Source organism: Rhinolophus sinicus, linkage group LG02, assembly GCF_036562045.2.
Source record: "Rhinolophus sinicus isolate RSC01 linkage group LG02, ASM3656204v1, whole genome shotgun sequence".
NCBI classification, from domain to species: Eukaryota; Metazoa; Chordata; class Mammalia; order Chiroptera; family Rhinolophidae; genus Rhinolophus; species Rhinolophus sinicus.
Window position 1 is genome coordinate 78,785,956 of NC_133752.1, and position 25,651 is coordinate 78,811,606.

Here is a 25,651-nt window from a genome sequence, read left to right on the forward strand (position 1 = left end):
TTTTAAAATTCTGTATTCTCTTATTGATTCATATAAAGATCATTATTTTTATTAACAAGAATTGAAATTTTGGTTATTGTTTAAGCAAACTACTATTTAAAAGCAGAATCTTCAGGCTCTAGAAATGTAGCAGAAATATTCATTTTAATTATGTTGGAGAGGAAGAGCAAGAAGGGAAAGAAGTTCAACAAGAAAGGCACCATCTCTTCAGATCACGATATAATTCCCAACCAAAGAAGTGAAGAGAAAAACTTTTCCAAACCAAAGACTAAGTCCATTTTAATAATGATAATGTTAAAAAATGAGGCTGCCTTTCTGATCAAATGGCCAAACTAACCCTTTGGACTGTAATACAGAATAAATATACCCTATCACAGAAGAATTCCCAACCCCCTTTTCTGATTCATTCATTCAGATAAATCACTTCAAATATCCGGTCATGGTCTTCTGCAGTCTACTTCTAAGTCCACTTCTTAATCTCACATTTCTTTCAAATCTCTTTGAAAACCACCGAGTCCTTTAGGAAGTCTTTCCCCCAAATGACCAGATTATAACCATTAGCTCAAAGAGTCTTACACTTCATGAAAAGACACAAATCTCCATTGTTACCATGTTTCCCCAAAAATAAGACCTAGCTGGACAATAAGCTCTAATGCATCTTTTGGAGCAAAAATTAATATAAGACCCTGTGTTACATTATATTATATTATATCATATTATGTTATGTTATGCTATATTATATTATATTATATTATATTATATTATATTATATTATTATATTATATTAAAGACCTGATCTCATATTATAATAAAATAAGACCAGGTCTTATATTAATTTGTGCTCCAAAAGACACATTACAGCTGATTATCCAGCTAGGTCTTATTTTCGGGGAAACATGGCATGTAATATTTTTTGATCATCCAAAACATGCGGAGCTTAGTAGGGCATGATCAAAAGAATGTTTCCACTTTGAAAGGCAAGCAATGACATGCAGAATTTCTCTGGATGCTAGACCCTAGAATAGACATGGCAAAAAAATTTAAGGGCACAACAGTTTTTTTGACCTCATCAAACTCAAAATACAAAATGGGGAAAAAGGCATTAGAGACAAAAAAAAAAAAAAAAAAATCCAAGTTAAAATATGCAGAAAGAACACAAATATACATGAATTCAATTTTGCATGAGTACTCAGGTAGGGAGTTCTGGGCAAGTTTTATCAATATGATACCCTAGTTATTTAGTGAGGGAAGTTAAAACACATTTCAGTGTGGTAGAACATTATAGACAGGGAGAACGTACATTTCAAAATGACACGATTATAAGTATGATGCTACAAGAAGAGATTTTTGCTTTTAAGAGCTGAGGGTAAATTTTTCTCCATCAAAAATACAAACTCATTTGTGGAAATTTCAATCTTAAGAAAATATTTACTGACAACCAACCTTGTGCCAGGCACTAAAACAGGTATTCAGATTCCCTCATTCACAATTATCTCATTTTCACAACCCAGTAAAGTGATATCATATCCATATCATACACGAGGAAACTCAATTTCAGAAAGGCTAAGACATCTGCCCAGAAGTATACAGCTATTATGTGGAAATTCCAGATTTTCAAACCTATGTCTTCTGAGTAATTTCCGTTTGGAGTCACGATAGGCTAACGCAAAGGGGGTTATTATGTTAAAAACAGTTATCAAAAAAGACAATTCCTAATGCTCTTTGAGAAGAACAGGCTAAAAAGCACATAATAATGTATCACAGGATCTGTATTTTTATTCACAGATAATACACCCATGTATACTGACTACATGTTGCAATTCATTTTAAGTTACGTTATTTTCTTTGTGGGTCATCAGCTTTGGGGTTTATATATTTGATGATAAACCACATTCGAAACAATGAGATGACCAAAAGGCTCATTCATCCCACCTAGCCAAAGGAAACAGAAAACAGTGACTTTTGAGAGATCATTTGAAAAAGACAATACAGTGAGGAAAAGTGCATTTTAGTTGACAGTGTGAGTTGCACAAAAGAAAAACAAAAAAGATGTTCCCCCCTCTAAAAACCACTTTCCTTGGGGAAAAAAAAAGAACCTATACTAAGAAAATGATTAAAATAATGGTAAGAAACCTTAAAACTAAGTCTCAAAATAATTGGTATAGACATAAATAATAATATCATTTATATTTGTATAATGGTTTTCTAAAGTTTTCCAAAGCACTGTCATATTATAAAATATAATCTTGAAATGTAATGCATATCCTCTTGTTGTAAATGAAGAAACTAAGGCTCTCATAGGTAAGTAGGTAGGAAGGTAGGTAGGTAGGTATGTAGGTAGGTAGGTAGAAAGATGATGAATGGATGGAAGGATGGATGGACAAATAGATAGGTAGGTAAATAGACAAAAAGTGATTTTCAGAGGATACACAGTCATTAACAGAAGTGAGACTGATACCCAGGTCCTCCCTTTCTTAGGACAACACTCTTCCCATTACACCACAGCTGTTAATAACACAGCAAATACCAAAGAAATTCAAAACAACAAGAATTTAGTGTAGGGTGAATGATTAGGGAATTTACAATGAAGACATAAGGTCTGGATTGGCAGGAAGTATATGTACTACTGGTGGAGAAAAATAATTAAAAACACTAAGAATCATAATGACATATGACCAAAAAAGATAAAAAAAACTTGATTCTGGGCAGAAAGAAGACTTCAAACTTCACTGAGAATTTGCTCATAGACAACAAATATAAAAGGAAATTACTCTTTAAGTCTCGTGACCTCAAATTTTTCATATTCAAGTAATCGTGCAAATTTCCTATCATCTCTTCTGCCTCAGCATGCATGTCAAATATTACCTTTTCTTAGAATTGTCTTTGAAACATAAATCTAGTGTTGTATTTTGCACATTCTCATCAGGGGTAATCAATTTTCATAAGCCAGCTACATGCTGTGCACCATGCAGAGCCATTTCTCTGTGGGGAAAGGGAAGGGTATTTTTGGAAATGGACTCATTTATTGTTGCTACTCCATCTAACTTCGTTTTCATAGGATAGATAAAAGAGAGGAAAGTTTGTTTTTTCTTTCCTGAGAACTTCCTACTCAGTCTACTAGAAAGTAGAAGTCAGAGGTGCTATGCAAGAATGTGTAAAAGATACAATGGATGTAATTAATGATAGTGTTCAGATAGAGATCATACTCAAATTGTGTATCTTCTTTTAAATAAGAATTACTTCAAGTGGGGGGAATAGAGAGGAAAAGTTAGAAATAGATCTGAAGAAAAAAATTCCTTCTTGATGTAATATATATCTGGTAAAACAGAAATCTTTATTCTTATTAACTCCTTAATTCTAAAACACCATTGCTAATAAGACATGATTTAATAACAAATAACAACAAATTTTCAGAGTAGGCATTGTTTATAACAAAGGTCCCAATTTGAGGAAAAAAATAAAATATGAAAATAAAGTGCTTCTTGGAGTTGAGATAAGTTTTTGATTTTATTTTGTTTTCTTAATCTGGCTCAATTATTTCTAGATCTAATTGGGGGTTTTTCTGCTCATATCACACTCCTAATATTTCTAGACACTAGAATTAGGAAGGAAAAATGGTCTGGTGTAAGGTTTTCTGTATGTTCATTTGGAAATTATGATAAACTCTGTGTTTTTTTTCCTACTTCTAAAATTAGGTAATGTGTAGTTAGAAATTCTTATTCATATGCTTTTTATAATGCAAAAATTAACTTAAGAATAAATGGTTTACTTTTCTAAATTAATGTGCACTCTATCAAATGTCATGAGTAGCTAATCTTAAAATGATGCTACCCGAATTTCCAGTCAAGATGGCAGAATAGATAAATGCTGAGCTTGCCTTCTCTCACGACCACATCAAAATTACAATCAAACTACAGAACAACCATCATTGAGAATTATTTGAAGTCTAGCTGAACAGATCCTACAACTATAGATATACAGAAGAAGTGACCTTGAGCCTGGTAGGAGGGTTGGGGACACGGATAGGGCCGGTTCCACACCCATGTGGTGGTTAAAAATTGGAAGGGATATCTCAGCTGCAGAGATCCCCCTGGAGAAGTGAGGGATCACAGCCCCACACAAGGCTCCACAGCCCAGGGTTCAGTGTTGGAAAGAGACGTTCTCATAACTTCTGGCTGTGAAAACCAGAGAGTATTGTGGCTGAGTATGATGGAGGACAGCTGCAGTCCCAGGTATTCGTCTTAAAGGGCCCACGCATGGACTTAGTAACGAAATGGCTAGCACTGACCTCCAGTGCTGGGGCATCAGTTTAAAAGATGCCAGCAACATACACAGAGAAAATGAATTGTCTGGCTTCAGGGCAGGCTGGATGGGCAGCCACCTTCCAGACAGAAGTGCTGGCAGAATCCATTGTTTTTGTTGAGTCCTTTCCCACTCCAGTGTGCAGACATAGGCAGCTGCCATATCTGAGTCTCCATTGACCTGGCTAACAAAGTTCACTGTTTCCTGGTGATTCCCTGAGACCCTGCCCTATCCAACTTGCAGGCATACCCAAGCCACTTCCAGTGCCTTTTATATACAGCCTCTCTTGTCTCATGCTGCAGACTTTTCTAAAATCTCTCAAAGGTTCAAAAAAACCAAACAAGCTGCATCTGCCCTCGGCATGTCCTGTACCTCTTGCTGAGCAGCCCTAAGCCCAGCACTAGTGACACCCGGCCTCAGTTCATGGCTTGGCTTCTCAAACCCAATGCAGGTGGTACCCATCTGCAGATTGCTTTGTGGCTCATTCCAGGTTGCCCCAGGGAAGGCACAGTCTGCTGTGAAACTTGGCCTCTGGCAGGGCCCATCCCCAGCAGGCTAGTTGGCCAGCACGACTAGTGGCCAACTTCAGACCAAGCTGGAGCACCACCTGGTTGCCTCTAAGGATAATACACCTGAAGGGCAGACTGGGCAGGCACCAAAGCCCTGCTAAAGTGAATCCTGCTCTGTAGGGTCAGCCCCTGCACAACAACTCCTTCACTGTACTCACAGCCTGTCTTCATAGAAAATTAGCCCAAGGTTCAATCTCTCCCACTGAGATGCAAATAGCAACTAAAGCTCAAGTACAAGAGGAGGGCACACATAACCCACACAAGGGACACACCTGGAGCACATGGCTCACGTGATCAGGGACACTGCAGCACTGGGCCCCACAGGACACCTAATACATAAGGCCACTCTACTAAGACCAGGAGACATTGCAGCTCTACCTAATACATAGAAGCAAACACAGGGAGGCAGCCAAAATGGAGAGGCAAAGAAACATTTCCCAAATGAAAGAACAGACCAAAGCTCCAGAAAAAGAACTAAACGAAATGGAGACAAGCAATCTACCAGATGCAGAGTTCCAAACACGGTTTATAAGGATGCTCAGTGGTATCAGTGAGAACTTCAACAAAGGAAACATAAAAAAGGAGATAGAAAACATAAAAAAGGACCAGTCAGAAATGAAGAATATAATAACTCAAATAAGAATATATCAGAGGAAATCAAAAGTAGAAGATCAAATCAGCAATTTAGAAGATTAATTAGCAGAAAACACCCACTTAGAATAGCAAAAAGAAAAAAGAATCCAAAAAAATGAGGATAGTTTAAGGGGCTTCTGGTACAACATCAAGTGAACCAACATTTACATCATAGGGGTACCAGAAGAGAAGAGAGAGAGAACCAGAAACTGAAAACCTATTTGAAGAAATAATGACAGAAAACTTCCCTAACTTGGAGAAGGAAGTAGACATACAAGCCCAGAAAGTACAGAGAGTCCCAAACAAGATAAACCCAAAGAGGCCCACACCAAGACACATCATAATTAAAATGCCAAAGCTTAAAGACAAAGATAGAATTTTAAAAGCAGCAAGAGAAAAGCAGTTAATTGCCTACAAGGAAGTTCCAAGATTGTCAGCTGATTTCTAAACAGAAACTTTACAGGCCAGAAGGGATTGGCATGAAATATTCAAAGTGATGAAAAGCAAGATTACTCTACCCAGAAAAGCTATCATTTAGAATTGAAGGACAGATAGAGCTTCCCAGACAAGAAAGTGCTGAAGAAGTACATCATCATCAAACCAGTATTACAAGAAATGTTATAGGGACTTCTTTAAGAAAAAAAAGGGGGAAAAAAAGATAAAAATAATGAATAATAAAATGGCAAAAACTACATATTTATTAACAATTGCTTTAAATGTAAATGGATTAAATGTTCCAATCAAAAGACAGGGTGAGTGAATGGATAAGACAAAAAGACCTTTACATATGCTGCCTACAAGGGACTCACTTCAGATGGAAAGACACACACAGACTGAAAATAAAGGGATGGGAAAGATATTTCATGAAACTGGAGACAAAATAAAGCAAAAATCTGTGGTAGCAATACTTATAACAAAGAAAATAAACTTTAAAACAAAGGCTATAGCAAGAGACAAAGAAGCACCCAATAATCCCACTTCTGGGTATTTATCCTAAGAAACCTAAAATACTACTTCAAAGGGATATGTGCAACCCTATGTTCATTGCATCATTATTTACAATAGCCCAGATATGGAGGCAACCTTGGTGTCCATCAATGGATGAATGGATAAAGAAGAGGTGATATATACTTGCAAGAGAATATAACCCAACCACAAAAAGAATGAAATCTTGCCATCTGCAACAACATGGATGGACCTAGAAGGTATTGTGCTGACTGGAATAAGTTAGACAGAGAAACACAAATGCCATATGATTTCACTTATATGTGGAATCTAAAGGACAAAATAAACGAACAAATAAAACAGAAACAGATTCATAGATACAGAGAACATTTTGATGGTGGCTGAATGGGAGGTGGGTTGAGGAGTGGGTGAAAAAGGGGAAGGGGAAGTACAAATTGGAAGTTACAAAATAGTCATGAGGACGTAAAGTATATCATAAGGAATATAGTCAGTAATATTGTAATAACCATGTATGGTGTCAAATGTGTACCAGATTTTATGAAGGTGATCATTTCATAAGTTTTATAAATGTCTAATCACTATGCTGTACACCTGAAACTAATATAATATTGTATGTCAACTGTAATTGAAAAGTAAAAAATTACTAAAGTTCAAAAAAATGATACTGATAACCAATCTTATTTAGCAAATCAGTTTGGTAGTGGTTAAGAAAAAAATGTTGATTCACTTTACTAGACATTTCTGCACTGAGTTTTTACATTAATGATTTTTACAACATTCACATTCTCTACTGTGCCTTAATTACAAATGATCTCATTTTTAATCAGGGCAATCTACTAAATATTTGTATTTGATTTTGACCTACACAGAATTTATTTCAATAGTGCATAAAAATTCCTTAAAATCAAATTTAAAAATTGTTTTAAAATAGAAGCAAATAGTATCTAAATCATAATGATTATATGACATATCACAGTCATTTGACAGGAAAGAACTTCTCAAATTAAAAATAATGAAGTATCAACTTTCTAAAGTACTTTGCTATTTTTTTTCTAATAACCTAACGAGAAACTTTGGTAACCTTGTTGACTTCCTATGTATGAATGCACCTTTAATTGAAGGGCTATTAGTAAGAATTCCATTGCATCAGTGGGCAATATTTTATCAAAGCACAGTTGGTTTGTCCTAAATTACCTAAATTTGACCCATTTTAACATATGAATTTGCTTCACAGGACTCCCTTGTGGAAGACATTGCTTGTCTTCCAGATCTTAGAATTTGATGAGGTTGGAAAGGAGAGTTCTCCATATATAGCCCTTTCCAGTGATTTAGGAAGAAAGTTCATGACAGAGCTGGCCTTTTTCAAAAATTTTCATTTTTCATTCTTCTCATCCAGTCTATCTGTAATTTTATTGCTGCTTCCCAGATGATATCTTTTATTCCCTCCTCCTTACGTTAAATTCTAGCTTTTTTATGGTTCGACTGTTTGGAGCTTTCTCACATTCACCACTTGTATCGGCACATTTTTATCCTCATTATTTACGGAACAACTATAACACTTCAACATTGTCCTCGGCCCTTTCACATACATCAGCACATTTGTCTTCCCTGCAAGTTACTGTTTCACAGCTGAGGAAACAAGGTTAAGTAATTTCCTGCAAGATTTATGCAGCTAATAAACAGTAAAGCTGGAATTCAATTCATGTCATCCCATCCCAAATCCAAGGATCTTTCCTCCAACAACTGCCCCCATAATCCAAACGTTATATTATAGTTAAAGGCATCTTCTCACCTGGGTTTATACCACTGTGGGTTGGCCCCATGAGTTCTACAGAGGCAGGTGGGGTCTTCATCACTGCTCATTCAGCAAATATTTATTGAATATTTCAAGTACTGCTCATGGGGCAGAACAACATATACCATGTAGAACAAGCCCTTAGGAAGCTTATAGTCTAGTCAGGGGAGACAGAAAACAAGCAAATGGTGTCTGGCATTGACACGCGAAGTCATAACCTAATGCTCATCAAAAACTGAAGTAGCAGACATGCTTCCTTAAGGAATGACTGACATCAAAATAAATCTATTCTTATTAGAACGAATTAAGGACTATTCATTTATAAGGTGAATTCTTCCTCTAAGTAATAGACCAGAACTAAATATTTAAGCGACATAAATATAAAATTCAGGTGCCAAGAAGCAATTTGACACAGTCTTTTGATTTTTCAATCATTCATATTTGTGCTGAAGCATTTTGCTTATTGCTTTCTGCCTTCACTGTTCCTATTATAATATTTAAGTTGTTATCATTTCCTATTTACTGAGGATTCATGGCCGTTAAATAAGAACATCAGAGAGAAGAAACTCCTTTCTCACTGATCAATCATGGTAGGTCGGTCACCCTGCAGGGGTAGGGAGCCACAGCAGAGGCTGCCTCAGAGAACCAGCCTTCGTAGGCGACAGCAAAAGTTGCCGTAAGCATCCCATCCCAAGTGCTCCTCACCTCTTTGTAACATCATCCTGTTTTGTTTTCATTATAGCATTAGGACTACTTGATAGGATCTTGTTTATTTATTTGTTTATTCTCAGTATTCTCCCACATCACAGTAGAGACTTTGTCTTGTCACTAGAAACCAGGGGGATACCACATGGTAGGTACCCAAGAGTTAATCACTGAATGAATGAGGAGATTAAGTGGAACAAAGTCTTTACACTAAAAGGTTTCTTATCGAACAAGATGGAAGTACATATAAAGAAGCCAGTGTATCTGAGACCTGAGGGCACTAATGTAAATGGCTAATATTGCTACTATTCTTAATAACCTGCTCCCTAGAACTTCCGGTAGCATAGGGACTCATCCCATCATTTTTCCTCCACCAGGTTGATTCCTATCTTGGGCCCCTCTGGACTATAGTGCAGCAGTTGAAAGTAAAAGAGGAGGACAGGGCGGGGCCTCGTGACCCTTTGAAGGACGTTGTTCAAACGTTATTTGGGGTGAAACGGACCAGGATAGAGACGTCTGAGTTTTTTTGAAGTGCACGGATTTGTATGACTGTTGTAAGTCTCCGCGTCTGAGTAACAAGCCTAAGTTTCCTTTGAGTTCTGTGTGGGGAAAGGTGCCACTTAGGAATCTGTGTGCAGGAAGTGACTTAGCTGGCTGCTAGCTGCAGTTTGTTCCCTAAGTAGGTTTCAATAATAGTAGTAAAAAAGTACCTATGTTCGTATAGGGGTTGTAAGTGTTAAAGGCACTGCTTCCAGGAAATACAAATATAAATAATTCAGTCGGTTTAAATTGGCTCAGTGTCCATCTTGATTCGCCATTCTCACTCCATTTCTGCAATTCTGGCTCTCACAATTCACGACATCCTTCTGACTGGACTTGCTGCTTCTAGCCTGGCTCTCATGGAATCCATTTTCCTCTGCACTGCCAGAATAGTACTTCTACTAAAATGCAAACCTGATTATGCCTCTCTCCTACTTAAAAACCGTTTGGGGCACTTCATTATCTGCCCTTGGGGTCAGGTCAGACTCCCATGTCTATAACACCCCACCCATGCCTTGGCTTTTCAGCTTCATCTGTTTCTCAGGAACTCACCTAACGTTTGTACTCCAAGTCTTTTCCCCTTCTCTTTCTCTGGGTCTGAAGTGCCCTTTCCGATCTTCATCTAGGTAGTTTCTATTCATAATTCATTCATTCATCTAACAGATAATTGTGTACTGCATCCCTCCATGCTAAACACAAAATTTCTTTTAGAAGCTAGTGACCTGGACCTCTCCATTCCTATTTAAATAACTCCTCATTGTGCTCCCAGAAGACACTGCGCATACTCTTACCATGGGAATTATCACAGTGCAAATAATAGACTGTTTACTTGTATGTTCTACCCTCCTAAACTATAAGGTACTCGAGGACAGTAATTATAACATTAATTTTTGTATCCTTAGTACCTAGCACAGGTGTGACTTATATTAGTTACTCAATAAATTCTACATGAGTAAATAAGTGCCAGACAATGAAGATAAAAGAGATTAAGCAGGGGAGATGCAACATATAACACAAACAACTGTGATTTAGAGTAAGAGAAGTGCCTTGCCTCAGGAGCAAACCAGAATAGCATGTTGTCACTGAAGCCTAAAGAAGGAGAGAGAGTTGAACAGTATTTTGAGGTGGCCATTAATAAGTTACTGGCAGCTACTGTTTCTTAAGTGCTTACTACAAGGCCAGGCACCATGGTAACATACTTACATATGTTATTTCACTTAATTCTCAAAACAGCTTTATGTTGTAGATATTATGATCACCATTTTACAAATGAAAAACTAAGGTTTAGAGAAGTCAAGTAAATTGCCCAAATTCATAATGCTAAGGAGAGCCGAAGTGAGATAAAGAAGTCTAAGTCGTACAGGGAGAGCCTAGATTGTAAGTGGTTAAGGAAAGGATAAAGGGTAGGAAATTGTTATTCATTTAGCACCTACTTCGGCTAGCTGCTTTACATGTATTATTTGTTTAATCCTCTTGATGACACTAAGAAATTGGTAGTTTGCCCATTTTAAATCAGAAAAAACTGAGGCTTAGAAAAAGTGCTTGCTCTAGGTCTTACAGAGCTGCTAAGTGGAAGAGCCAGGTTGAAACACAGGTATATTTGGCGCCATAGTGCATGATCTTTCCACTAATCCTTGTGTCCTCTGAAACGATGGTGTATACTATATTTAGAGAAGTGTTGTGGTGAAAGAAAAGAACGAAATCTTGGGATGAGGGTAGCAAATTCCAGAAAAGATGTCTTTTCATAAAAATTTTAAAAAAGTCAGGAGACTGTATGTCAATTATATCTCAGTAAAACTGGGGGGAAAGGTCAGGAGACAGACCTGAGCAGGTTTGGAGACAAGGGGAAATGTGCCAAGAACTAGTATAAAGGAAAGAATAATAATCACACTTACTATGCTATTGAATATTTACTGTGCTAAGCATTTTGCAAAGCACTTTATGTGAATTTTCTCATTTGTGCATCACAGTGGCCCTATAAGTATATACTGTTACTATCAGCATTTTTAGGTAAGGAAACTGAAGCTTAGAAAGGTTGAGTAACTTGCCCACAGTCACACAGTAGTATGCAGTAGAACTGGATCTGAAATCACATTATCTGAGTCTGAAGCTCCAGGGCTTAATAACAAGGAGTAAGGTAGAGAGAACTCCTGAAGGTTGGTAGATAACTCTGAAAATAAAGTTTATATACAGCTTGAAATAAAAGAGCTTGTTGAGCAGATGTGATGGTGGAACGTTGATGTGGAATTAGCCTTGAGGAACAAGACCTGTGGTAATCTCACCTACTCACTTCTTTTTTTTACTGTTGTCTTATTAGATTTTAGTAGAATTTTACCTTTATTAAATTTATTGGGTTAAAATTGGTTAATGACATATAAATTTCAGGTGTACAACTTTATGACATCTGTATACTCTACTGTGTGCTCACCAGTGGAAGTCTAGTCTCCTTCAATCACCATGTATTTGACCCCCTTTACCCTCTTCATCCTCCCTACACCCCCCTTTCACTCTACCATTCTGTTGTCTGTGTCTATGAGTTTGTTTTTTTGTTTGTTTGTTCATTGGCTTTTTGTCTGATATCCCACATATGAGTGAAATCATACAGTTCTTGTCCTTTTCTGACTTATTTAACTTTGCATAATACACTCAAGATCCATCCATATTGTTACAAATAGCAATATTTAATATTTTTTATGCTGAGTAGTATTCCACATCTTCTTTATCCAGTCATCTGTCGAAGGACACTTTGGCTGTTCCCATTGTGGATAATGCACATAAGGCTACATACATTTTTTATGAATAAGTGTTTTAAAAATTCTTGGATAGATACCCATAAGAGGGATAGCTGGATCACACCTCACACATGTTAGAATGGCTATTATCAATAAGATTAGAAAGAATAAATGTTGCAGAGGCTGTGGAGAAAAGGGAACCCTCACACACTACTGGTAGGAATGTACATTGGTACAGCCACTATGGAAAGCAGTATGGAGGCTCCTCAAAAAATTAAGAATAGAGAGACCATGTGATCCTGATGATTTCTTGAATCTGAATGGCTGGAGGACTGGCCTTCATTTAAAAGGATTGGGAGTAATATAGTATACTTTTCAAGTATAAACTTCAAAACGAAGTTTATACTTGAAAAGACTGGTGGTTATCCCCAGTCAAACAAAAGCCATATTTATTAATGCCAGAGGTTGAGTTAATTTGAGGAAAATTTGGGTACTGAAAAAGAACTTGTTTATAATAAAATACTTAACATTGGAAAAAAAAAAAAGGAAGTAAAAGAGGAGAGTTGCTCTCCCTATCCTCCACAAGGTATATGGTCTGTTACCCTTACTCGTGCTCAATCGCTTTTAGAATGTGACCTCACCATAAGCGGAGAAAAAAGGAGGATGTGCTTACAAGTTACAAAGGCTGCAGAAGGGTGAATACATGAGCACCTGTATGATAGAGTGCTGCAGAGCTGTGAGGAGAATGGGTCCAAACTCCAGCACCCACAAGGCTGTGTGACCTTGGGAAAATTACTTAACCTTTAAAGCCTCCTAATCTGTGAGATCTAAATAATAATAATGTTAATCACAGGGTTGTAGGATCAAATTTGTCAATGGAGATAAAGAATTTAAGACAATGCCTTCATAAGGCTGATGTTCAACTGATGTTTCAACAGCACTAGCACCTTCAGTAAGAAAAATAGACAATTCAGAGAGAGGCTAGAATGAGATAAATTTATTTTGCAGTAAAAGCCTAGGTAGTCCATTAGTATCTACTTAAGTTTTGTTTAAATATAAAATATATTTAAAATTTTATTTCCACTTCTTGTTTTATAGTCAGATCGAACAATTTAAAGATAAGGAAATAGATAAAATATCCTTGAGTACCTTCTAGGCTGGTTGCTTGCTAGCCTATATATAGCACTTTATTTAACCTTCCCACAATCCTATGAAAAAACTCTTTTATTCCCATTTTACAGATGACAAGACAGACTCAATGAGGGTGACAAAATATGCAAGGTTACACACATTTTAAGTTGCAGAGTTGAAATCGAAGCCAGGTCTTTCTGATCCCGTAGCCTATTTTTCTCCCACTGCATTGTTCTGTCAAAGATACTACTCCATTTTAAAAATTGTAAATTTACTTCATTCATTATAAAATATTTTGATGAATCTTTTTGGATTCCAGCATTAGAGCTGCTTCTCCAAGATTGGTAGAAACTAAACCTTCTCAAAGAAAACAATGAATCTGCTATGCAAAACAAGTTCCCCATCCTCACTGAGGGACCAATTCGATTGGAAATGCTATTCCTGGCTGCATCCCCAAGTCAGCCCAGGCCAGGACTACATCAGCAGAGTGGAATAATGAAGGCCATTCTCTGTTCTAGATAACGCCCATGAAAAGTAATATTTTGCCAGCACGATTTCTGGGAAAAACCAATCTGAAAAGATAGCATGTTCTTAGGAGACCCGAAAGAGGGTTACAAAGAGATAAGGGACTGCTGAAGACATAGCCTCTCTGTGAAGAACCTGGCTTCTTAACTAACTCTGTAAACACCTTTGTATTCAAACATGGTAAGTATTTTAGTTATCATAAAAGAAATAAAAAAGACAAAAGTAAGACCCATTTTCTTAATGAGTCAATTGTTACATTTGTACAAAGTCTTTACACATGTAATCAAAGAATAGGTAAGTTGGTATCTTGCTAATTTATGCAAAAAAAGAAGGTAGATAACCTAGTTCACTGCTGTGTAAATTACCAGAGTTAAGAGCTAGCTACTTTTTCCAGAAGAAGCATGAGGTTTGGGGTTTAATATTTTCTATATAATCAATTATATTCTATATAATCTATATAATATTTTCACATATATTCTACACATTCTATATAATCTATATAATATTTTCTATATAATCACATATTTTAACATTTTTAATGCAACCTCAAGTCTTTTGGTAAACTCTTTTGCCAAGCTTCAAGATTTCACATCCTACATATATACATACATACCATGAATATATATATAAAATTCTCTCCTATCATCATATACACACAGCCATACTACTTGATTCTAAGATATTTAATGGTAGCTAAAGTCTCGTAACCTGGTGTAATTCATTCATTCCACAAATATCTACCATGGCAGCATTCTAACATAGTGAGAGGTCAATATTTTATTGTAAATTAATTATTCATGTTCCATAGAACTAAATAAGATGTAATATTTCAGCTGTTACACCCTTATCTATCATTTTTCATTAATTGTAAAAGAACTACACATCTTGTCCCCATATAATTATCTATCCTAGAATTATGAATGATTGAATAATAACAATAACTTAAATTTATATTGCACTTTCTAGTTTGTAAAACATCTTTCCTGTACATAGTATGGTGGTTCCACAGTCTGATTCAAATCCTGTCTTTTTTGTGCTATATGTATGTAGTCTTTGTTTTTAATCAGTTACTAAACTTCTCGGTTTATCAGATTCTTATCTGCAAAATGGGGATAATAAAATCTGTGTTATAGGGTTATTGTGAAAATTAAATGATGTTTACACAGTACCTATCATTAGCACATACAATAAGCTATAAAAGTTTTTGCTATTATTACTAATATCTCATTTGTGACTCACAAAAACTTTATGAACTAGATAGGAGAGATAGCTGTATCCATGTTACGTAGGTAGGAAAATTTAGGCGAGACTAAGTTTTCATTCTTCCTTTTTGCTCTGTATTCCAAGATGTGTCCATTTGTAGAGGGAATAATTACTCACGAATATACAGAGGGTGCAAAAAAAATGTATACACTTTTAAAGAAAGGAAAAAACTATTAAAATTGTAATATTCAATATATACCAGTAACAAAAGATGAATACAAGTCATGTTTTACTTCTGCAATTACAAGAGGTGCTGAAAGTGGTTACCATCAGCGTCCAGACACTTCTGATTATGACAAACTACTGTTTGAGCATAGATAACATCTCTTAAAATGTGCACACATTTTTTTGCACCCCCAGTATACGGGATCAAAATTCAAAGTGTCTTTAGTTAGTTTTGTTTACTTGCTAAAATATTTCTGAGTATTATATTTCCAAAAAACACTCATTAAGTATTTAAAACCATTAAAACCATTAGTTACTCATTGAGAAAATATTTATTAAGTGTCTATTTAATAAAGTCATTGGGCTTAGTGCTGTGGAATTTAAAAATAAGAATTTGAAATTAGAACACGTTTTATTATTTAGTCAAAATATACATTCATACATATAAAAATTATTTGTTTTTTATGCCAGTGATGGTAAAAATAAATTCTACAAGGATTAGAATATAAGAAATGACTTAGTGGCACATTATGTTCATTGAGGGCAGGCTTTATTGTAAAATCACTACCTCACGGTTAGTTTTAAACATCACTGCTCACAAAGGCAATGAGATTTCAGTGGACTTTCCAGACCTGTGTAGTTTTATTGGGAATCCCATTTTAGGTTTAGTAATACTTATGGGTTAAGTGCTGGAGGAATGAATGACAGGGCAGACCAGCATACTAAGGTCTGGACTATACCAGCTAGGTACTGTGCTTCTGAATATATTTGCAAAATGCTCATTTAGATAACCCTCTCTAACTCAGAATTCTCTCAAGTTAAAATCTGTAACAAGTCAGGCTCAAAATGAACTGATGTTTATCTTTTTACTCTTTGAATCTGCAAAGGAAGATTTTACAGAGAATAAGATTCTAAAGGAGGGTATGAGCTCCATACTCAAAAGGAAATAGTAAGATAAATTTCTAGTATTGTTTTTTGGAATACATAGGACACACTGCTTCTTTCCTTGTAATAACTATCCTTTCTATCTTATTTCAAGGCAATGTAAGGTGAGAAAGTAAAAGTAAAACCTGAACAACTACTCAACAAAATAAAGGAAGGGAGGAGTGGAAGATTTCTGGTTGGTTATACCCTTAGCATAAACTCCTCCAAGTCCCTAACTGAATTGCAGCCATGAAATTTGGGAGGCCTTTCTCTACCCCCAACTCCATGTGTGGTACCTGACTGGCCAATGACAGTCAGCTCATGACATTGCCTGGCTCTGCCTTTAGTTCAAGGGCAGATACGATACTGAAGTTGGTCCAATCACAGTAAGACCCAAGAGCAGAATGGGTACATATTTGGGGCACTCAGGGTAAAATAAAAATGTGGGGCCGCTTGTTCAAAATTATTTTATATTACTTGATTTATATTATATGATTCATCCTATTTACATTTATTTATATTATTGTTAATAACTTCAAAAGCAAAGCATTGAACAAAGTGTGGTGTCCCTCTATGCTCAGGGCCCCTTGCAAGTACAAGGGCAGCAGCTTATGAAGCCGACCAATAGTTAGAGGAGTCCTCCCTCCAGGAACCTCTGTAACTCTCCACACAGGAATATTGGAGCAGCAGTCCCAGGATTTCTCCATAACGTTAGGTAAGAAATAAAGGTGATCGTTTAAAAGCTGTGGGGGACTCCAATTCAGTCAGAGGACTTTTTATATGCCTTTAAGGTGCCAGAGCAGGGATAACCAAACACGCAAGCATTCCTGGTTTCGTCCACCCACTCAAACATTGCATGAAAGAAGTGCCTCTTCCTGGGAAACCAGATGTGTCTGCCCACTGCGTTTCAACTCCAGCTTGGAGACTCACATTTCTCCAGGGAAACCGCCCACACTCGGGACTGGTGAGGAGCCCATGCCCTGACCTTCTCTCCCAAGTATAGCCAAGAGAGAAAACATGTTCTAATGCCAGTGTTCCAGCTATTGTGCTAAAATGTTTGCTGCCTTATGCCGGCTTCTAAATTATAGTGCACATAGTCAGGCCAATCCCTTATGGGTCAGTCATTTTGATTCCTTGATATATAGGGAGTTTCTCAAGAAGATATTAATGGCTATACTATATCTCCACTATGGATAGATTGGAGGAATGTAGCCAATTTGTAACTGAAGACAGTTATTGGGCAATAAGAAAAGTGTGTCTTCTTTATCAAGAAGATATTAACAGGAAATTTTATAATATTTTTCTCCTACTTGTTACCAATTATGTCAGTTCTCTTGTCAGATGACCCAAAAATAATAGGACTCTGTGTGAAACCTGGCCTTTGAAAAATGTAAATTCTGAAACTTCTCCATTCCCTGCCATTTTCATGTTAGGATGGAGATGGAAGTAACTGGAATAGAAAGCTCTGCAATAATTAATAAAGTTAAAAAGGAGAATCATAGGAAGCTTAAACATGGAAATGAATGTATAGAGTTGGAATAGCAAAGAATCAGAGTCAAAATTAATGAGAATGCCCCAGTTTGAATGGAGCGGATATAACAGTAACCTAGAGAGGTGGAGACCTAAAGGGTAAAGTGTAAGGCATAGAATACTCAACCCAAAAAAGTACAAGAGGGGACTGTTGAATCAATTTTGTTTCGGGGGGCATTGTAATTTTTCCTATAATTGGAAATTTCCTATAATTGGAAAAAATATGTATTTTAATGATGATGAATTAAATATTTAAAATAAGATTTAACATATTGCTCTATAAAGCTTTTGCTTTCTCCAGGTGATTTCTTAAAAACTAGTGAAGTAGGATATTTTAATTAAAAACTAGCTAATATCAAAAGTCCTCTGGGCAAACAATGCAGAAAGCAACCCTCTCTCAATTCATTTATGAGAGCAAGTTTAAACTCTACTACAAGAAGCACTAGAAAAAAATGCTTTAAGAAAGAACCTGAGGAAATTGACAAAATGTTGAGGGCACATGGGCAGTCATTGTACTATTCTCTCTACTTTTGTGTGTGATTAAAAATTTCTGTGTAAAATAATTTTTTAAAGAAAGGATTCTGAAATATCGTTGACCAAGAAATCTGAAAGCCCACTAAATATAAACATCCAGAAATATTTTGTAAAATAAAACTAACTTTTCTTTTACATAAACAGCTGAAATCTCCATAAAGAAAAGGAAATCTCAAGATTCCACGAATGTAGCGGTGAACTGAGAACCTTCAGTCCATAACATTGCACTCCTGCCACCCCCCAAAATTCATGTCCCTATTACATGCAAAATACATTTATTCTATCCCAACAGCCCCAAAAGACTTATGGTGTTCCAGTATCAACTCTAAAGTTCAAAGTCTCATTTAATTATCTAAATCAGATATGGGTGAGACTCAAGTTACGATTCATCCAGAAGCAAAATTCCTCTCCAGCTGTGAACATGTGAAACTAGACAAGTTATGTAATTCCAAAATACAATGGTGAAATGGGAATAGGATAGACGTTTCCGTTCCAAAAGGGAGAAATGGGAAAGAAGGAAGGATTAATGGGTCTCTACTTGAACACTGATGGTACTGGATGTGTCCCCATGTATAACCTGCTTCACTGCCTCCTACAATTGGCTATAACATGGCCACGTGGCTAATCCCCAAACTCTAGAGCAAGCATGAGTTTTGATGTAAGAACTTCATTTCTTTCCCATGGCAACCCTCCCATAGTATTTATTTTTAAAATGTTTTGTTAACTTTAGAGGACACATTAATATGGTAATATTGTCACTGTGGCTCAACAGACATTGGGTCATCATAAATCAGTCTCCTGAAATGCATAGCCCAAGGCCTTTGTCCAGTGCACATTTATCAATATATAACCCAAACAGAAACAAACTCTCTGAGCTTGATTACTTAATAAATGATGGAAGAATTGGAAGTCATTCCAAAGAGGGAATTGTAGAATTCTAAACCTCCTACTTCCTGAGGTGATAAAAACTCTCATTAATACATAAAAAAGTAAGGTTGCCTTCCCAGAAAATTGAAAACTAAAGACTTCAATTTATCTAACTTATCTATAACCAGTTATAACTGTCTTATCTAAAACAGTTATAAAAAAGTTTTTAAATTTCAGAATGAAACAGTATAAATGGATTAAAAATGGAAACTCTAGGACCTCCTTTAAACTAAAATTTACTTTTACAATTGTAAATAAAATATTATGATATTTACAAAACACGTATTTCTTACAGCATAAAAATGGTAGGAATTAGCAATCTTGTCTTTTAAAGAAATAATAATTAAAATGGATCATGTTTTCTTTCATTTATGAACCTCTCTTGTAGAATTTCTCAAGTTATAAATAATATGTTCATGTCTCCAAGCAATTACTTGGCTACTTGGGGACAGGATTTCTCTTTGATCCATCTTTACAGACTAGATAGCCAAACTTCAGGGCTTGGAACCCAGTAAATAGCTGCTTATGAACAAAAGGTTCTTCCCAGAACATTAATCTAGGCTCTAAGAAATTGAGCTGTCTTGTAAAGCTTAGAAGGGTACAGCGGCATCATATTGAGTTTACATCAATTAATATAATTATAAACAAGTACTGTAAGTCATCAATTCACACACCACAAATATTAGGTTAATGATGCAGAGCAGTAAAATAGGAGAATAAATTATGTTAACACTAAAAGACAAGGAATGCTTTGCATCAATGTGAACTGATGTAAAGCTTTTGGCTTGAAAACTTACCATACTTATTTCAACTACAAGTAAGTGAAAAGGCATATTCTCCAAAGGCACAAGTAACAGCAAACAGATTTCCACTGATGGGAATCAACACAAAATTGTACAAAGACCAAAATCCTGAGACAGTCAGCAAATTGAATGGTTCAGGCAAAAGAATACAGTGTCAATTTTCATTCAGAACCAGAGAATGACGTAGATTACAAGGTGTTGTTTCTTTCTGTTTTTTGTTTTTTTAACTTTTATCTGAGAATTTGGCTCTTAAAAGATAATTTCTGTCCTTGAATTTGATCAGGATTATTTTTGCAATGCTGTAATCAGCATGCCACTGTTTTTTTTCTTTCTTTATTTTTTTCTCTATATAGATCAAGGGTATTGGGTTGTTGTTCTTCCTGAAGAGGATATTAATGAATCTGGAGAGAAAAAGTTTGAGCCATAAGCCTTTTTTGACATGACTATTTAACTCTGACTCTTATTTGCTGTATCAATGTGTTATAGGCACATTACTTCTGGGGACGCATGTCACCTGTGGGATATTGCAGGATTCATTTTGGAGAGAGGGTTAGGAAGTCTTGCCCAAAAATCTCTGAGAGGGAGGAATGGGATTGTAGCCAAAGGAGAGTGAACGAGACACTGTTCCATTACCCCTTTCAAAAGCCTAGCTCTGCAAATGATTGTGTTTGCTTTCTCTGGGAGGAACCCAATACATCCTAGGGACAAAAAGTCACCTAAAGATGGAATGAGGAGGAAGGAAAAGAGAGCAGGGAGAAAAAAGAAAAAGAGAGAGTCCATTCCTACTTTCGAATTTCCTTTCTCCCTCTCAAGAATTGTGCAGGTCTCCTTACTAGAATGCTGCTACCATACTAACCGCACAAGCAGGCAATAACTATTTAAGTACTTCACTTGTTCTTGCTTACATGTTGATGTTAGCCAGAAGCCCATGTCTGAACCTCACCTGATGAATATAATTTAATATATAGGAGAGGGCAACCAACTGGCCTTGAACATTGGGGTAACACTGGAGTCCGGCAGAGCACACAAGGGATGGCATCCAGGGTCATGACTCCAGTACATTTTGGAGTAGCAAACTCCTAAGGAAGCATCTTAGGCAGACCTCAGACTCTCCCAGGTACCAAAAAAATAATCTTTTCCTCTAGGGTATGAGTCCTAATCATAATACAAAGAACCCAATGGGCTCAGACATAGAATTTTTGTTGTCTGTGAAAAACCTGGATGGGAGAAAAATAGCATCTCTACTTTCATTAACCTCCAACTGAAATTTAGCATACTTAAATTATCAAGGTAGGCACCAAAGTAGAAAAAGAAATTAGAAATCATAGCTATTTTCATATTAACATGGAGTTATTGTAAACATTTCAAAACATTGTTTATGCTCATCCATGTTATATAATTATACTTATTGACCTACTGCTAGATAACATTATTTCTATATCACGTATTACCATGTCATGAATTCATATTTCTAATATTTTGATAACTCAATTTTAATAGAATTGTTTTCCTTTGTGATTCTGTGTTATTTATTTTAAGCACTGAAGCATTATTCTGAGAAGGCAACTACAGGCTTCACCAGATTGCCAAAGGAGTCCTTGGCACAAAAAAAAGTTTAAAAATTCTGCTATGGAGCATTTCTGCTTTTTCAAGGAATGTGATACAAACAGCTAGAACTCAGGTACTCTAAAGCAGTATTTCACAAGCTGAAGAATTGTACAGGCTTTTTCACGGAAAAAAGCTGTGCAAAATTAGATATAAACCCCCCTTTATGCCTATAGGTATAACACAACTATAAAACGGGGGCGGGGGGTGGGGGGTGGGAGATGAGGGTAAGGGGGATCGAATATATGGTGATGGAAGGAGAACTGACTCTGGGTGATGAACACACAATGGGATTTATAGATGATGTAATACAGAATTGTGCACCTGAAATCTATGTAATTTTACTAACAATTGTCACCCCAATAAATTTAATAAAAAAAATAGAAAAAAAAAATATTAATATATATAAATTAAATAGAAATAAAATTACAAAACCAATACAATTTAAATGAATTATATTAATATATTAGTATTAACATTGTTCTGTTAAAACACCATGAATGTGATACTAACTCCTGAGGCACAAGTTCTTCCGTATTTGGGGAACTTACACTAGCACATAGTCCAATTGAGTGATTCAGTCACCATTTTCCCTATTTGAACTGCCACAAAGACATCCTTTGTACAACAGGCAAGTACATACTTTGTTCTGCAATTGAGAAGAATATATATTTTCCTTTTTTGATGACTGGCAAATATCTATTTAAAAAGACCCAAGATGGAGCGCTCCTGTCTAGGATGCCAGGTCAGCAAACTGAAACTTCAATACCTTTATGTCCTGGTGAATGCTCTGCTTGACCAGAAACGCAGTATACCCAGTCAACCACTCCCCATATTTCATACCAACTCTGGGCTCTATACTTAGTTTTTTTACTCCTTTTTTACTGCAAACAAGGTTTGGACCCAGCCAATCAGATACTTTCTGTTTCTCTCTTCCCTGTTCTTTATTCTTCATCCTATGAAAGCTTCTTGCCTTCTGCCCCATTTTGTAGTTCTCCTAAAGGAGACTGTCCAATCAATGAAGTGATAAATAAAGTTTGTATCACCTAAATTGTCTTCTTGAATCATTTTTTAACAGTCTAAGCAGTACAGCTTAGCGGCAACATAATCATAAATATAAATGCAAATACAAGCAGCAAAAATACAAATCGGTACTTGTTATAAGATGGTTATCCAGGTTATTGAGAGTAGGCTTACATTAACTATTTTTATCATCATTCAAATGAAAGAATTTAAGAAGTTCTTATAGAGAATTCTTGGATCCCCAGAATAAATCTATGGTCCCTCAGACCCCAGACGGAGAAATACCATCCAACAATATATTAACAGAGGAATGATAAGGATACAATTCCCAGGTACATCTAAGCCATTCACCCGTCCACATTTACACATATAAGCATTGACTCCCACTCCAAAACGCATAATAATGTATAGTCAGTAATCTATAGTAATCTACAGAGTCATGGGTTCATGACTCTGAAGGTAGAAAAGACTTTTGAAGAATATAATGAAAACATTTAGGGATCCATTACTGATAGGTGTAGAAAATGTTAGGGAAAAAGGAGAGGAGACTTTTCCTGATTTCAGATGTCTAATTAGACTCCCTCTCCTTAAATCCCCCCTTGGATAGTTGCCTGACTAATAGTAATCAACACTTGCTCTGATCCTCTTAGCTTCATAGTCTTGCAGAGCTCACTTACAAACTAAGAGAAATACCACATTAGAAACACAAAACTAGGAAGAAAGAATAACCTAAGGGTTTTGGATTGATGCATAAGTTTTCGACACTTCGCAAATTTGAGGTATGTGTTTAGAGCATTTTGATACAGAATTATCAGTGCTAATGAATCAGTTATTTAGACAGCTTCATACCATGATCCAAGTCATTTTATCTTCCAAAGAGAGACTCTGAGTAGTTCACTGAGAAAAAAAAAAAAAAAAAAAAAAACACCAAAAAGCTAAATATAAGGTGAATGCTGATTATTGGGAAAATGGCTAAAATAAATGATGGCATAATGACAACATGGAATACTATTCAGTCATTGTAACAATGACTTAGTGATATTTACATGACATATTCATGAATGAGGAAAACATTGCATAGAAAAATATATGTAATAAATGTGATCCCGTTTTTTGAAAAACAAACAATGACAAAATCACCTCTACCTGTTTGTTATATGCATGCATGTATGTGTATATTTGTTCAAGATAATTGTATAAGCATGGAGAAAACTATAAAAATATACACACTAGGTTGTTAACATGGGTTAACTGTAGGTAAGGATAGGATAATATGATGCAGAAGGAAGGGAAAGGAGTAAAGTGATTTACATACAAAACAGGAAAAAAACACCTCCATGTAAAATTAATGTGCATAATATAGTCATATTTATGCATTATAAAAAGAAGAAAAATCAACTCCCAATGTTTGAGGAAATGAAAAAGAAAGGTAGAAGTGACTGAGGGGTGAGAAGCACTTTCAGAATGGTAGCATGCCTAAGATCCTCCAAAGATCTGCTCCTCCATGAAAGCAGTGAAAACACTGCAAAAAATTATCAAGATCAAAATTTTCAGAATTGGGGGATTTAACCAAAGGCTTGCATCAATTAGGTGAACACTTACTCAAGAAAAATATCTGAATTACAGTAAGAACTATGAGTTTTGTAGCATTTTTAACTTGCCCTACTCCCTTCACCCTCTCCCCAGTTTTGCGGTAACCTTAAAAACTAATGGCCTTGCAACCATGGTAACTATGAAAACTGGCAACCTAGGAGGCAATGGAGAGGGAAGAATGGGTTTGACCTCCCCAAAAAGCCATCCCCAGGAAATTGTCACCATTCAATCTGTCTGCAAGCTCCCTGGAAAGGATCCATTCTCAGGGCTTGTCTTTATTTTATGTGATTCAGAGCTTTCTCTATGCAAACAGCTCTACTCCAGGGCCCTTTTTGGAGCACAATCTGTGGCAACATCACCACTACCAGAGGCAAGAATACCTGTTGGAAATAAGAGGCCAACAAAAACTTTAAAAGGAAAAACTAGGGAATGAGGTATCCAAAGCGGCCTTGGACAAGTCCTGACATATGTCTTGGGATCTTAGAAGGCCAGGTTCATGTTCGGGGCTGTGCCATATCCAAGAAAGAGATGAGAGGTCAGTCACAAAGCCATATGCTTATTGTATGATGCTCTTAATATGAAATGTTCAGAATAAGCGAAATATAGATACAGAAAGTAGATTCGTTTTGGACAGTAATCTACTGGCTGGGAGAATGGGAAAATGAGGAATAATGGATATGGCATTTCTTCCTGCAGTGATGAAAAATGTTCTAAAATTAGATAGTGGTGATGGTTGTACAACTCTGTGAATAAGTTTTTAAAATACTGAACTGTCCATACTAAAAGGGTAAATTTCATGGTATGTTGACTTTATCTCAAAAAGCAGTTCTTTTTTAAAAAGCGAATGAGAGATACGAAGTGTTCTCATCGGATGTAGATGATTTAGGAGCTGGTTACCAAAGAGCCTACTGAGAGAACAGAACATTTTAAGCTTTCAGCACATTAACCCACTCTCTTGTCACTTTAATTCCTGATCAGAGTTTCTAGGTTATTCTATTGTGTGCCACATTATTTTTAACCCAAACGCTGTTGGCTGGTCAAAGAGTTTTTCTCTTTCCTTAAAAAAACATGAAAATATTTCTGTTTAAATGTTTACAAAATGTATCAGGAGAAAAAGTGAAAACAAAAATCCAAATACAGAATGCAACCTAGAAAAGTCCCTTGCTGAAATATAGCATGAAAGCTAACTATGGATTTTTTCCCTTTCCATATTACAACTGGTTTTCAAAATGCAACTTATGAAACTCCAGAAGCATCAGATGTCACATAAAGCCTATTGCACATTGACAAAGCCCAGCTCTGCTGTGCAGCATAATGGTGGGGGAGGTGTGAGTTGGGGGGGGGTTCTATTTAAAACTTTACAAACTGCAGTATTCTATGCTTTGG

At 36.1% G+C, this 25,651-nt stretch overlaps 1 protein-coding gene across 3 annotated transcripts in view; it reads right to left on the reverse strand.

Annotated features, from left to right (window-relative positions):
* Positions 1-25,651, reverse strand: part of CORIN (corin, serine peptidase) — a 201,080-nt gene that overhangs the window by 126,714 nt on the left and 48,715 nt on the right. The gene's annotated exons all lie outside the window — the stretch shown is intronic.